We start from the raw sequence: 16,161 nt of genomic DNA, 5'->3' as shown, positions 1-16,161 counted from the left end.
CACTTTCTGCCATAAGGGTGGTGTCACTGGATATTTGAAGTTATTGCTATTTCTCCTAGCTATCTTGATTCCAGCTTGTGTTTCATCCAGTCCAGCAAGTCTCATGATGTACTCTGCATATAAGTTAAATAACAGGGTGACAATATACAGCCGTGAGGTACTCCTTTTCCAATTTGGAACCAGTCTGTTGTTCCATGTCTAGTTCTAACTGTTGCTTCTTGACCTGCATACAGATTTCTCAGGAAGCAGGTCAGGTTGTCTGGTGTTCCCATCTCTTGAAGAATTTTCCACAGCTTATTGTGATCCACACAGTCAAAGGCTTTGGCATAGTCAGTAAACAGAAGTAGATGTTTTTCTATACATACATACATGCATACATACATAAATGCATGCATATCCATATATACATAAATGCATGTATATCCATATACATACATAAACATATGTATATCTGTACTTTAGAAAATGTATGTATATCTGTATGTATTCTATTAGTTAGAAAATAGTATTCATAAATGTATGTATTCTAAAGTGTATATGTAGGATCAAGATAACACCAGAAGAAATAATCTGTAGAAGAAAGAATCTTAGGTTATTGCATATAGCCCAGAATGTAGAGGGAAAAAATGAGCAAGACTATGATATGCATAAACCCAACTCACTTAATACTCTACATGACATCCAAGACATGCCTAGTTCGAAAAGCTCCACCGATTCACTGACATCCCCAATTTTGATTAAAAAGATACCCTCCTGTTGTTTCATTTTCAGTGATGGAGTCTAGAGTTCATATGATCCATTCCTCTGCTGTGAACACCAGCCCAAGCAGCTATCTGTATCCCTCCCCAACCCAACACACACACACACACACACACACACACACACACACACACATCACACTCCAGCCTCAAGGGAGGAAAGACAAAATTCTTCATTTACCAAAACCATAAAATTATTTATTTAGTTGTTTTGACTAGTAACTGAGCCAAATTTTATAAAATACCTTGTACATGGCAATCTCATAAAAACTGCTGTTACTGTTCCTACTGCTGCTGCTACTGTCTAATTCCAAGGCAACACATAATCTAGGCATTAACCGTTATGCATAATGAGTTCGTTGTGATATAATGTAAAGCGCTGAACCTGGAATCACATTCAAGAGAGTTGGCTTATTTACTCTACCTCCCTGAATCTCCACTTCTCCCTCTGTAAAATGGAGCAGTAACATTTACCTCAGGATTGTTGTAAGGAATTGATGTACAATAATTAGGAAGTGGCTGGTGATGGATAAATGTCAGTATCTTCTGCGATCTCCTTCTAAACCCTTCCTGTGAGTGTCTCCACTCGAGATAAGAGGTCGCAGCACTTGAATCAGTGGGTTGTACACCTGCCATTCCTTCCTACTCTGAGTGATGGATGAAAACCTGTTATCTCTTTCTAAGCAGCAGCTGCTGTTGACTGCCACACAAGTGTTCCCGGAACATGTTGTGAGCAGATAGTGATGCTTTATTGCCCATAGTCAGCTGACCATTTCTCTGGAGGAGTGAAAAACCCAAATACGGTACGTGAACCAGTGCAGTCAACCTATTCAGAATTTGGACCTGGATGGGTACAAGAGTGATCGCGTCCTTAACTACCCATTTCCAGCAACGCTGCATGCTTACGAAGCACTTAAAAGCCCATTCATTGTAATTGTGCATTTAAAATGCCCCAGTTTTTATGTTTATCTCTAAAGCCAATTATGTTCCTAAATTTGTTTTGCAAGTTTTCTCCCAGGAAATTTCCAGTCATTCTCCAGATTTAAGCTATTGTATGACTTTTTATCTCTTTCCACCATTCTTATCTATTCTACTGGCCACCAAGAAGTTTGTTAAGAAATTCAAGATGAATATTAACATGAATCCTGTACTAGCACTTCTGCAGAGAGGCAGAGTAATCTGGGAGGCAAGCAGGATACAGTCCTGATCGTCTCTCTGTAGGGGATCTATATCAGTCAAGCCTCGCTTCTCTCAATTATGAGAGAGAGAAGAATGCATTCTGGTAAAGAATGGTTGAAGCTTAAGTGAACAAACGAAAGGGAAATGCCTAGCACATAGCTGATGCTCAACTTTTCTATGGGTCTTCCTTCTCTACACACCGATTTGCTCAGTCTATCCTTCTTGATCCCCCTTGTTAAAAACTTACTCTGAGCCTCTTGCCTATTTTAACTCAGCCCTGTCACAACTTCAGAGAAGCAATTTGTGAGCAAGGAGCTGCAGAAATACCCCAACTGTGTAATTTCAGAGCTCCCGTGCTTGGTGGTGGGGATGGGAAGGATGGAGCCTTCCTGGGAAGAAGCTGTGATACTGTGGCTCCACCCGCTATGAGACCACAGGCGGCCTGACAGACAGGAACATTTTCCAGGTGCCCACTGGGCTCAAAGCACCTGATTAGGCTCAGTGAGGGCAAACAAAGGAAAGAGATGATGGACCTCCTGCCCGGCTGCTCCTTCCACCAACTGCTCAGAAGCCTGAGAGAAGCCAGAGAGTCAAGGTTAGCTGGAAGATATCATACCACAATGCACTCTACTCAAGGAGAGCTCATTCTGAGCTGGCAAGTATTGTTAGCACAGAAAATATTCATTCCTGGAGTAAGGAAGCTGGAAGTTAACCAGATTCAGGGCACTCAGGGGGCCTTGTAAATCACAGAGCTGCTGAACAACCTGAAAACTCCACTGAGAACAGTGACAGTATGTATTCCAGTCACAAAGGAGCACAGAAGCTTTTTGTAAACCCAGTGAAGGTAGATGCTGTGCGATCGCTTCACAGAGAGGACAAAATCTAGGACAGCAGCTACAATAAAGCCACAGAGAAGCCACAGTCCTCCTGGTGTCTTTATTTTTACCCAGTCCTTAAGTTTTTGGATCTGTCATTTGTGAATATTGCCTGATCAAAAGGAAAACCTCTTGTGTGAACAGAGAAGGGCTGGGGAGGGCAGGGCTAGTTTATCTCTGCAGTGGATCCATCCCTCTGCCTTGCCTGAGGAGCTTAGAAGAGCAGACTGTTCCAGCTGGAGATAATGGGGAGCATGATCGCCCCGCTGTCTCAGTTATTTCTGAAATGCAAAAGTGCAAGGGCAGATTTGTATTTAGGAAAAACCCAAGCCTTCCCACACAGTTGTGGGCTTTGTTCTCCCAGTTTTCTTCTCAGAGTTCCGCTCTCTCTGGGAGAACTAGATTCTCGAAGAAACTGAACCAAACTGGGAAGATTAATCCAGGTGGGTTACATGCCAGTTTTTCCACAAATCTTTGAAGGTGGATGTGTAACAGACATTTCTAATTATTTATAATGACACTTCTATTACTATGGCTCTTTTCTCCTAAGGACTTAGATTTCAGCATGCTCTAGGGTACTGCTATTCATTACAGGTTATTTGTTTAAAAATTGAAGTAAGGGGGATATGCAATAGGCAATCTAAAATCACATTTTATGCATCTTTCCATTATTGACATTTTTATATTACCAAGAGTGACTACTTTCTTGTGTCAATTATATTTTTTAAAGACAAATTTCAAAGTTGTAACTTAAAAGATTTAAAATCAAAGTCAACAATAAACTTCAGTATAGGAGAAAGAACTTCAGATTTGAGACAAAACACTAGGTTTAGTTTAACTGTACCACTTTAGAAAATGTTATTTACCCTTTCCAGCCCCAGTGTCGTTAGGTATAAGACAAGGATGAAAATGTCTATGAAAATGAAAATGTTGTGGTTATTAGAGTTGAATCGTAGCTGTAAGAGTTGAATGTGATCAATTAAATACACGAAAGCTACCAGGTGAAACAGTTTATGACAGTGTTTTCCTGGGTAACTGTTCATGTTCACAGACGGAAGGATAGCTTTAAACAGAGGTCCCATATTTGAGGACCATGGATAAAGTTTCAAAGATGGATTTCTCCAGGAAGTCCACAAATACCCTGAAAACAATGAGCAAAACTTCTGGGCATTATATGTTAGGACTCTGAGTTGCAAGTGACAGAAACTGAACCCATATCAACTTACCCAGACAAAAATGTACAGGTAGAAGCCTAGGGAGCTTGGAACAGGTGGAACCAGGGCTTGGAATACAGCCAAGTTGCTTGCCCCACTTGGTAGCTGTTTCTTTCTCAAATGGGCATTATTTGTAAGCAGATAGGGTGTTGGGGGGTCCTAGAGAAAGAGAACCAGGCATGGTTTTCTTTACATAAGAGAAACTATTTTGGCCTTAACCACTTTGTGATCTAAGTCTAGCTAGAATGCTTGCTCTTGAGCAGGTCTCAGTAACTGATGTTCTTAAGGAAATGCAGAAACAAAGGAAAAGTAGTCAAGAAACAATCATTCAAAATACAACAGAGTCCTGGTTCCTTCTTCAAGGAATATACACAACAATCGGATACAAATCTGAGTTCTACAGGAACTAGGCCCCCCCTCCCAGGTGGAGGATGGAATGATGATGTTGATCCCCCAAACTTCAATCAACTAAAGCTTGGACTCTGGCAACCTTTGCCCCAATTCTATGATGAATTCTGCTCTGCTCAAGCCCCTTCAAGTACACAAATACCCTTCTGTCAAGGGTTCCTTCATTTTGGTGTTGGGAAGACACAACTTTGTGAAAGATCCCTCGTGTTCTTCATACTTGCTGCAAGTAATAATAAATCCCTCCTCCCAATCTCTGGGTTGGTTGTGTATTTCAGCAAACCTAGTTTTTGCATAATGTACTCACTTTTACACAGCTGACCAGCTTCTCAAAAACATGTTGAGGGGCATGGATTCAGACTATCACTCACCCATACTCGAGAGGAACTGGTTCTCTCTCTTCCCAAGAAGTCTCAGGAGATGAATCCTTGGAAAGAGACTTCTGTCTTTTTAGAACATCACTGTGACCAGGAGGCAGAGTATTGAAGATGCTAATGAGTACCACTTGCATGACGCAGAGTAGGAAAAAGGAAAGCATTTCCCAGGAGAAAAGGAGATTGAGTATGGGGAGAGAAAGTTCACATAAATGGACTATTTTGTGGGAATTCTTTATCAGATTTTCAAATATTTACATTCACCATAGAGGAACCACACATATCTACAGATTTGAAAATTAAAAGGGTGTTTCCTCTTGTGGAAATGTCTTAAGGCAGATATTTCTTAAAGAAACCCAATGTTCTGTGATACATAAAAAGTTTTCACTTAATTTTAGTCCTGTGATTAAAAAATTAAGTTACTCACTAAAACCTTCACATAAACAAATTAATATTCCAATTGACATGCAAAGAAGACTACAATTAAATTCTCAGTCGGCATCTTAGGTTCCATAAAATGGCTAATATCTGTAAATAGACATCCATTAACTTCAACAAATATTTGAATACTTGTTATGCATAAGATTTTGAGTTTAGATAATGTCAAAATATAGTTGATCATTTTGAGGAAACATCCTTAACATTTGTGATGATTAATTTTACTTGTCGACTTAGCTAGGCTATGGTGTCCAATCGCTTGTCAAACACCAATCTTGACGTCGCTTTGAAGGTACATTTTAGACGTGATGAACACTGCCATCAGTAGATCCAGGAAAGCAGATTAGTCTCTATACTGTGCACAACTCACCTAAACAGCTGAAGCCCTTAAAAACAAAAATGGGTTTCTCAAAAAAGCAGTTTGGCCTCAAAACTGCAGCATAAAAACCTCACCTAAGTTTCCAGCCAGCAAATTCCCAGCTTTCAGATTTTGGACTGAATACTGCAACACTAACCCTGCCTTGAATTTCCAGCCTGCTGTACAGATTTCAAGACTCGCAAGCCCCACCATCATGTGAACCAATTCCTTAAGGCAAATCTCTTTCTTTCTCCTACTGGCTTTGTTTCTCTAGACTCTGGCTAATGCAAGATCCCTAAAATATAGAGTATCAAAAATTGAGCCAAAAACCCAAAAATTAAATCAGCAGAAGAAGCAGACCTTCTGCAAGGTCACCTACCTTGGCGTGGACCTCGATCACCTGCTTAAAAACATCCCACCAGCAGCGCAAGCAGCGGGGACAGCGCGGCGGGCGGAAGAGACCTTTGCAGGAAGCCTGCTCTGGGCCAACGCGGCTGCGTGAGGCCGAAACCCAGGCGCCTCCCGTGAGAAGCCTGAGGTGGTCAAGATGCACGTGTGGGTCATGATCGTCCTGCCTGACATGGTGGTTAGCGTGGGATGGGGTGGGTGGGCTACAACAGCAAGAGCTTCAACCAGGTGCAAATCAAGCCTGATGGGCCCCCACCTGAGCAAGTTCTCAATCACCTATAGGCCCCTGAAGCCCTTGGGGGGCGGGTGGGGGAGTGGACCACCCACTCCAGTGCTCAAGTAGCCTGCTCTGCCAATAAAGGCACAGAATTCTCAAAAAAAAAAAAAAAAAAAAAACCGTTCTGTGACTGTTTCACATAAAAAGAAATACCAAAGACACTTAATGTTTTTCAAGATTAGGGAAAGCACATTAACAGTAAATTAAAATATCTATATTACATATCAGAATGACAAAAAAAGAAATAGTTTCAATTTGTACTAGTAAACAAATGAACTCTGTTCTTAGGTAACCACACAGAGATAATTTTTTTAACCTGTGGTCACTTTATTATATTAAGGTAGTTAAAGAGACTTTCAGTGTGAGAAAACAGAAAAGATATGCAAAGTAAAACAAGTTAAATGTAAAACTGCTACCTTAAATTTGAATTGCAAACTCATTTTTCTCTTAAAAAAACAAGCACATTTCTTGACTCTGTCCACAGAAAACACCTAATAGCAATGAGAAGCTGTGTGGTTTGTGAATATAATTTCTACTAAAATATTCCAGGGCTCTTTATGCAATAAGTGTTTATAGCCAGACCTGGGGCAAATGATGGGAACATGAACTTGAGACATCTTACTGTAACAGGAAATAAGGAGTTTGTCTAGACCAATGTCCTCACATCAAAAGAAAACAGAAACCAAAATGTAAAGTGCTCTCTCCCCATTGGCCTAAAATGTGGAGCCCTATAATGGCACCCCACTCCAGTACCCTTGCCTGGACAATCCCATGGATGGAGGAGCCTGGTGGGCTGCTGTCTATGGGGTCGCACAGAGTCGGACATGACTGAAGTGACTTAGCAGCAGCAGCAGCAGCTTACCAAGGTCACAGGTGTGGAGCCGTGGACCACAGTCACAGAAGAAAAATCTCTGGAACTTACCAAGCCCCATAGCAACTGTTGCCTTGAGCCTTGTGATCTAAACTGGCCAGGTCCCTGACCCCATGTTTGGTAAAAATACCCATGCTATTACCCACCCTGTAGCATCCTAACCAATCACCTAATGCCACCTTTCTAGAAGGAATTTTCTCTGTCTCGAGGCTATAAAAATTGGCTAGTAGCCTGTGAAATGGTTTTGCTCTCCCTTGAGCAGGCCTGCTGTTCTAACAGCATTTCCCACTCTAATAATTTTATTTTCCTCTCATTCTGCCTCGTGTTTGGAAATTCTTTTTCAACCTGCACACAGACCATGATGAATAGGACAATGTGAGCATCGAAATAATAATAATGCCAATGATAGATTGAAATGCATATCATATATAAAAATCCATTAGCTCATTAATATTCCTGAGGAAAAACTATTCCTGGTTACCATTTGGAGTTCGTAAGACCAAATGCTGTTCCTCTAAAAACTGATGCAAGAAGAACCAGGCATCTATTCTTCCTTTCCTGTAGAAACTTTAGAGTAGGGCAACTAAGTAATTAATGTGTGTAGTTATTTATAGAAGACTCTCCTCTAATATCGGAGAAGGCAATGGTACCCCACTCCAGTACGCTTGCCTGGAAAATCCCATGGATGGAGGAGCCTGGTAGGCTGCAGTCCAGGGGTTGCTAAGAGTCAGACACGACTGAGCGAATTCACTTTCACTTTTCCCTTTCATGAATTGAAGCAAATGGCAACCCACTCCAGTGTTCTTGCCTGGAGAATCCCAGGGACGGCGGAGCCTGGTGGGCTGCTGTCTATGGGGTTGCATAGAGTCAGATACAACTGAAGCGACTTAGCAGCAGCAGCAGCAGCAGAGTCGGACATGACTGAAGTGACTTAGCAGCAGCAGCAGCTCCTCTAACATATGCTGAAATAATGGTATAATTAGCAAATCACCATTTGCAACCTCCAGGTTATCAATGGAGCTGGAAAAAGTCATCAATGGATGTTCAACCATTTGTTAAAGATTGATAGGGAAATTCATAAGAAATACTTTGAACCCCAAATCTAATCATCATTAAAAGTGTGACTACCACTTAACAAGTGTTGGTGAGAATGCGGGAAAATTGCTACCCTTGTGCACTATTGGTTGACATGTATACAACTGCTGTGGAAAACAGTACAGCAGGTCCTCAAAAAATTAAAAATAGAATTACCATATGGTCCAGCAATCCCACTTCTGAGTGTATATCTACCAAAATTGTAATCAGGGTCTTGAAGAGATATTTGGATACCTGTTTTCATAGCGGCATTGTTCACAATAGCTAAAATGTGGGAGCAACCTAAGTGTCCACTGAAGGATGAATAGATAAGCAAAATATAGTATACACAAGCAATGGAATACTATTCATGCTTAACAAGGAAGGAAATTCTGAAAATGCTACAAGATGGATGAACCTTGAGGTTATAATGCTAGGTGAAGTAATCCAGTCACAAAAGACAAATATCCTGTGATTTCTCTTGTATGTGGTACTTCTGATAGTTAAAATCATAAAGACAGAAAGTGTAATGGTGGATGCTAGAGGCTGGGGAAAGGGAAAGTAGGTTGTTTTATAATAGTTTTAGAGTTTTAATTTCATAAGATAAAGAGTTGTAGGGATGGATAGTGTTGACAGTTGCATAACAATATAAATGAATATGATACTCCTGAACTGTACATTTAAAAGTGGTTATGCTGGTGCCTAGGTGGCGCAGTTTTAAAGAATTGCCTGCCAATGCAGGAGATGCAAAAGACTTGGGCTCAATCCTAGGGTTGGGAAGATACCCTACAGTATGAAATGGCAACCCACTCCAGTTTTCTTGCCTGGAAAATTCCATGGACAGAGGAGCCTGGTGGGCCACAGTCTGTGAGGTCACAAAGAGTCGGACACAGCTGAGCAGCTGAGCACAGCACAAAGTACAGCATGCAGGTACACTTCATGCTATGCATATTTACCACAATTTTTTACAAACTGAGACTATCGGGCATGAACCTCCTGATGTGATACAAAAGGAACTGCATATTACAACCTACAAGAGATGTTTGCCTAGATAATTGCAACTAAATCTACTCAGGCATCTGCATTTAACCACGTGTTTACAAGGAATGTATGTGTATGTACTCAGTCATTAAGTTATGTCAAACTCTTTACAACCCCATGGACTGTATCCCACCAGGCTTCTCTGTCCATGGCATTCTCCAGTCAAGAACATTGGAACGGGTTGCCATGCCCTCCTTCAGGGGATTTTCCTGACCCATGGATCAAACCCACATCTGCATTGGCAGGCAAATTCTTTACTGCTGAGCCACTTGAGTTGAATTTGGAATGATAAACAGATTGAAGTTTGATAGCAGAAGGGAGGGCTTAGAGGAAAGCATTGAAAGCAGGGACCATATCACAAGAATAAAGGAGGAGCAAGCTGTTCCTGTAGGACATACTAGGCATTGAGCTGCATTCTGGAAGACCTTGAGTGTAGATGTGAGAAGACACAAATAAATAAAAATAATGGCAATCACTCATGAGTGCTTTATAGGGGCAAGGCACTGGATTTCTTGTGCTCATTTATTTCTCAGCAATCTTGTATGAGAGGCATTGCTTTCACTGTTATACAGATGAAGAATCTGGGGCTTACAAAAGGATAAGTAATGTCCTCAAGGACATGTGTACTCACATGCTCAGTCATGTCCAACTCTTTGCGACCCCCTGGACTGTAGCCTGCCAGGCTCCTCTGTCTGTGAGATTTCCCAGGCAAGGATATTGGAGTGGGTTGCCATTTCCTACTCCAAGGTCCCCAGGGACACTCAACACTTACAAACAAAAACGATTTCAAAGGTTCAGCGTCATTGCTTTCTTGACAATAGAATAGGAAATTCTTGAAGAAAGTATTACTTATATACCTCTGTAGCTAAAATGCAAATCACTCCTTGTGACTTGTCCCTGGATTATTTATCATATGTTATATTTAATTGATTCAAAATACCATCAATTACAAGACTCAATGATTTCATGTACCAAGAAAAATGCTGTCAATTAGGGTAAAATACAATATTTCATCATTTAGAATTTTTATTTTCTACCCATTGAAGGAATTTCTATGGTATTATTTAGACATTTATTTTGCATCACATATCACTGTTATTATATATAAAATTAATGATATTAGCAAACTATGTTGGCTAAGGATTCCTAAAATTTCTTAGCATTCAATGTGGACTCTCCTACATTGCTTTTCAACTCAGTCAGCAAGGTCTATATTATTCTATACATTTTCCTTTGTGCCATCAAGAGCCAAAATATACTTGAAGTCCACTGGTGTTGGGTACTTGTCAGTTTTGCCATAATATACAGATAGTCTACTTTTGAATTCCATTTAGAACTTAATCCATTTTTTTTTTCATGTCCTTCCCACCTCCTCCTGCAAATGCCTTTATCCTATGAGGTAAAAGAGTGCTTCTGATTTTCCTCCAATATACTGAAATTTAATTTTGCAAGTTTCGATGCTATCAATTTTCATATTTTCTTGTAAAATGACATCTATGGCACAAATGCTGTGAGGCAAAATAAGGTGTCATTGGGTATAACTTGTATCTTGATTACAGAGGTGTTAAAATGTGAGAAAGAAAAATGCAGGCCTTAGCATTGCTAAATATGGTAGTGGAAAATAACGTATTTGCTTAAACATTATGAGATGTGGAGACAGAACCAGCTGGGAGACTGCCTGGGTTAAATCCTCTCTTGAATTACTTACTGCAATGGCAACCTACTCCAGTACTCTTGCCTGGAAAATCCCATGGATGGAGGAGCCTGGTAGGCTGCAGTCCATGGGGTCGCTAAGAGTCGGACACAACTGAGCGACTTCAATTTCACTTTTGCTTTCATGCATTGGAGAAGGAAATGGCAACCCACTCCAGTGTTCTTGCCTGGAAAATCCCAGGGACAGGGGAGCCTAGTGGGATGCCGTCTATGGGATCGCAGAGAGTCGGACATGACTGAAGCGACTTAGCAGCAGCAGTGTTTCAGCAACAACCTCCCTTTCTCCCTAATTTCTCCCTGTCTTTCCTTTCTTCCTTCCTGCACATATTTATTGAATGTCTGTCATGAACTAGACATTAGTATAGGTATTTGGAAGTCATTAGGAAAAAAAAATAAGGATCACACCCTTATCCATTTTGATTTTAATCTTAAGGAAAAGAAACATCTGAAAATTGTAGAGAAAAATAAAGATACTTTAGATGAGTGGGCTATGCAAACAAGTCAACAATCAAAACAAAAACATTTTTTCCTACAGTCAATTTAGACTCTTCAGAAATTACTTTCTGATCTTTATATTATTCATTTGCATAATTATATGAATAAATTATGTATGTGTGTATATTACTCTTTAAAATTGAAATACATATGGAGCTATTTGTACAGAACATCATGTATTTGTCAAGGTGAAGAAGAAAGACTTCTGCCTAAAATGATGATCAGTGAAATGCAAAAAAGGCAGCAGCATGAAAATGAAACATAAATGAGGTTTATAAAATTATCTTGGATATATTTCTCTGTGGTGCTGTTTTCAGCCCAGATGATCCCCACCCCGCACCTTTAGCACATGAGTTCTTGTTTAAATAAGATGCCTTTGGAGTTACTTTGCTGTTACTCATATGTGTTATGAATTTTATTTTTCCTCCCTTAAATCCATGGAGAATATGTATCCTTCCTAAATGCATTTAGTCATTTTGAACTTGAAATATTTCCTTGGATTCCTCATATAGGAACAAATCTATTATTTTGTACAGGGAATATTTTTTTTTTTCCTTTGCTTGATATCACAGGATAAAGAGCACATCATTTTCAGCAATTTAAATTTAAATGAATCAATGTGGTAACTTTGATTTGCCTCTGTACCTTCACAGCCATATATAGTAGTTTGCATTAATCAAATTAATAATAAAGGGATTAAAATGCTAACTTCTAAGGGAAGGATGTGTCAGTGGTATTAAATGTTGAACTTGGAATGATTGTTCTTGCATGTTAATTATTAGCTGCCTGAGATACAGAAGAAATTCAAGGAAATAATACTCTAACCATATGTTACCTTAATTTAGGAAAAGTTCCTTTAAAGGATGAACTGCATTGCATTGGGCTTTCTAATCTGACCATCCACTAACTTAGATCAATGACCTCCAGTCCTTTAAGTCCACTATCATTGGAAGTCATTGGGAGGCTTTTGTAAAGCTGTTTACAAAGTTACATATCAGGACACAACAAAAGATGCATTTGTTTACAAAATCGAATTTGTAATTGTGTGCAATAGAAAGGTCATCTCATCAGTTGTAGTGGTAAACAGATAATTTGTGGCATCCTGTTTTTGGTGTGTGGGTAGACTTGAGAAAGAGGAGAAAGTGGAAGGAACAGTAAGAAAGAAATGATCACAAGTTTGGTTTTTATCAACTGCTTAATTTCTTTCAGCGGCCTAACTGCTGTCACTTATGGATTCCACAACACAGGTGACCATTTTTCCTTTGTCAAGCCTAGGTATACAAATAATAATGGGGCTAAATCAGCAATGGTTTGGTTGCTGTAGTGTCCATTCAATGACTTTCAGTCTAAAGAACCAGACATCCCAGAAGAAAAGAGCCCTCTTTTTGAGTCCCCTACCCCTGGATGGAAACTTGGACAGGACTCATGACTTTTTGGCTCACTAAGAGCTAATAGACAGTTCTGTAATTACTTGAAATCACAAAACATAGTCTCATTTCAGCAAGGAAGAATGTTCAGTCCAAGATATTAATCAACAATTTGACTACTCAATCCTCATTGTGAAGGAAGGCTTTTCATTTTCTATTTTGCTCTGACTAAAGCTTGAGCACAGAAGTGCAGTGTGACTGCTTTTTCCCCATTACCACCACACATTTGCTTTGTATCTGGAGCTTTGACTTTTGGGACTTGGAGTATGGGGAAGGAGGAGGGAAAAGCCTAGAGAGGTAGGAAGTTTATTTATTGATGGTTTCAAGGTCTCTGGCCTTGGAGGATATTTAAAGCTGTCTCTTCTAATTATTCAATTTTTTCCCCCTCCAATAAGCACAGTAGGTCACAGACGCAATAGACTAAGCTACAAAATTCTCCAAGCCAGGCCTCACCAGTACGTGAACCATGAACTTCCAGATGATCAAGCTGGTTTTAGAAAAGGCAGAGGAACCAGAGATCAAATTGCGAACATCCGCTGGATCATTGAAAAAGCAAGAGAGTTCCAGAAAAACCTCTATTTCTGCTTTATTGATTATGCCAAAGCTTTTGACTGTGTGGATCACAATAAACTGTGGAAAATTCTGAAAGAGATGGTACCAGACCACCTGACCTGCCTCTTGAGAAACCTATATTCAGGTCAGGAAGCAACAGTTAGAACTGGACATCGAACAACAGACTGGTTCCAAATAAGAAAAGGAGTACATCAAAGCTGTATATTGTCACTCGGCTTATTTAACTTATATGCAGAGTACATCATGAGAAATGCTGGGCTAGAGGAAGCACAAGCTGGAATCAAGATTGCCAGGAGAAATATCAATAACCTCAGATATGCAGATGACACCACCCTTATGGCAGAAAGTGAAGAGGAACTAAAAAGCCTCTTGATGAAAGTGAAAGTGGAAAGTGAAAAAGTTGGCTTAAAGCTCAATATTCAGAAAACTAAGATCATGGCATCTGGTCCCATCACTTCATGGGAAATAGATGGGGAAACAGTGTCAGACTTTATATTTTTGGGCTCCAAAATCACTGCAGATGGTGACCACAGCCACAAAATTAAAAGACGCTTACTCCTTGGAAGGAAAGTTATGACCAACCTAGATAGCATATTGAAAAGCAGAGATATTACTTTGCCAACAAAGGCCAGTCTAGTCAAGGCTACGGTTTTTCCAGTGGTCATGTATGGATGTGAGAGTTGGACTGTGAAGAAAGCTGAGCGCCAAAGAATTGATGCTTTTGAACTGTGGTGTTGGAGAAGACTCTTAAGAGTCCCTTGGACTGCAAGGAGATCCAACCAGTCCATCCTAAAGCAGATCGGTCCTGGGTGTTTATTGGAAGGACTGATACTGAAGCTGAAGCTCCAATACTTTGGCCAACTGATGCGAAGAGTTGACTCAATGGAAAAGACCCTGATGCTGGGAGGGATTGGGGGCAGAAAGAGAAGGGGACAACAGAGGATGAGATGGTTGGATGGCATCACTGACTAGATGAACATGAATTTGAGTGAACTCTGGGAGTTGGTGATGGACAGGGAGGCCTGGCATGCTGTGATTCATGGGGTCGCAAAGAGTCGGACACGACTGAGCGACTGAACTGAACTGACCTGAAGCTTCAAAGGAAGCAAGTAACTAACTGATTGAATTAGAAGAGGTGATGTCATCTCAAACAACACTCCATCAGTCTTAGTTGTACTGGGTCATGTGCGTCCATATTGCTACAAACTGCAGTAGACTAGAACAGAGTAAGGTTAACGTACATCCATCCAATGTCTCCTGTTCAGCTGGTCCTGTGGTCCTTTTGCTTATGTTAGACCTTGACATGACCATTGAGCCTGCTGACAGCGGCACAGATCTGACTCTAAGCTAGAATGAGGACCATTCCATGGGTGTTTTCCAAGGTCTTGTTTTCCAAGACCATTTCCAAGGATAACTACAAACAGATAGGCCAGAATTTGCCCAGGAGCTAATCTATTAGACCACATAGCACCAGCACATCAGCAGTTCTCAGAGACTTTGTCTTTCTAATGCAGAAAAAGATACTGTTCATGGTTTTGATATTTTAAAAAAAAATACCTATTTTTTTTGCTTACTGCCTCCATCTTTGTAATCTACACTCTGTTTTACCGGGTTTCCCTGCTCTGCCATAAGCTCCAATTTGCACTCAGTAGTGCACACAGAGTCATTTTCTCCTTAACATTTGCATTTTATTCTTTAAAAGACAATAGTCTCTGATGTAATCACCATTCCTGCCATTTTACAGATGAGATAAGTGAGGCTCAGGACTTTGAGTCTTGCACTCCAGGCCTCACTGCTAAATAAGTTACAGATCCCTATTCATTTGGGAGTCCATTCAAAGACTGCTTGTTTTTAAAGACTGCAATTTTTTCATTAAACCAATAAGTACCTCTGTCTCTCAAGAATAACCTGTGCCATTTGGGGAACACAAGAAACAAAGTACCCTTCTCTCCCTTCATACCATCGTCACCATTACTTTATCTAGGAGGTAGTGGAGAGTTGGGTCTGCAGGATCTGCAAAAGTTGCAAGAGAATTTGGTGAGGGTGTATGCATGTGTGAAAGTGAAGTCACTCAGTTATGCCCGACTCTTTGCGACCCCATGGATAGTAGCCTGCACTAAGCTCCTCCGTCCATGGGATTTTCAAGGCAAGAGTACTGGAGTGGGTTGCCATTTCCTTCTCCAGGGAATCTTCCCAACCCAGGGATTGAACCTAGGTCTCTCACATTGTAGACAGATGCTTTACCATCTGAGCCACCAGGGAAGTCCGTATGCATGTGTATGTCTGTTTAATAATGCCCTCCCAATTATTTGTTATTTAAATAGCCCTATTCATATTTTCCTCTGCTTACATTGAACCTTCCTGCTGAGAACTTTTATGTCCCTAAAACTTGGTGCCTGAAATGTGAAAACACAGGAAAAGGTTAATGAAAGCAGAGAGAAAACTTTCCTGATATCTTTTGGGTTGTTGCCTGTGCTCTTTTAGATTCATGTTCTGACTTAGTGCCTGAATACCTGAGTGCTTGCTGATTTGTATGATTGTCCTAATGACCAATGACATGAATTACTGAAAACCTAATTAGGCCTTTTGAGCTAAGAATATTTTTTAAGAGACTCTGACATTTGGTGAGAAATGTGGTGTCAGCGGAATATCTAGCCTGAATATAATTTCTAATTTGGGAA

At 40.3% G+C, this 16,161-nt stretch overlaps 1 long non-coding RNA gene across 8 annotated transcripts in view; it reads right to left on the bottom strand.

The window, feature by feature from the left end:
• Nucleotides 1-6,320, bottom strand: part of LOC123333242 — an 84,332-nt gene extending 78,012 nt beyond the window's left edge. For 2 of the 8 annotated variants that reach the window (XR_006640946.1, XR_006640948.1), the window contains exons 1-4: nt 5,981-6,191; nt 5,614-5,629; nt 4,803-4,935; nt 4,039-4,185 (exon numbers count right to left, since the gene is read on the bottom strand). This is a non-coding gene — a long non-coding RNA (uncharacterized LOC123333242). Of the gene's footprint in view, nt 1-4,038; nt 4,186-4,802; nt 4,936-5,613; nt 5,630-5,980 lie in introns of all 8 variants that reach the window. The other 6 variants (XR_006640949.1, XR_006640943.1, XR_006640942.1 and 3 more) reach the window with 6 other exon arrangements.
• Nucleotides 6,321-16,161: the final 9,841 nt, after the last annotated feature.

The sequence above is a fragment of the Bubalus bubalis genome, chromosome 1 (genome assembly GCF_019923935.1).
Source record: "Bubalus bubalis isolate 160015118507 breed Murrah chromosome 1, NDDB_SH_1, whole genome shotgun sequence".
In the NCBI taxonomy this organism is placed as follows: Eukaryota; Metazoa; Chordata; class Mammalia; order Artiodactyla; family Bovidae; genus Bubalus; species Bubalus bubalis.
The sequence above is the reverse complement of the archived record's forward strand: the minus strand, read 5'-3'. Positions and strand labels throughout refer to the sequence as shown.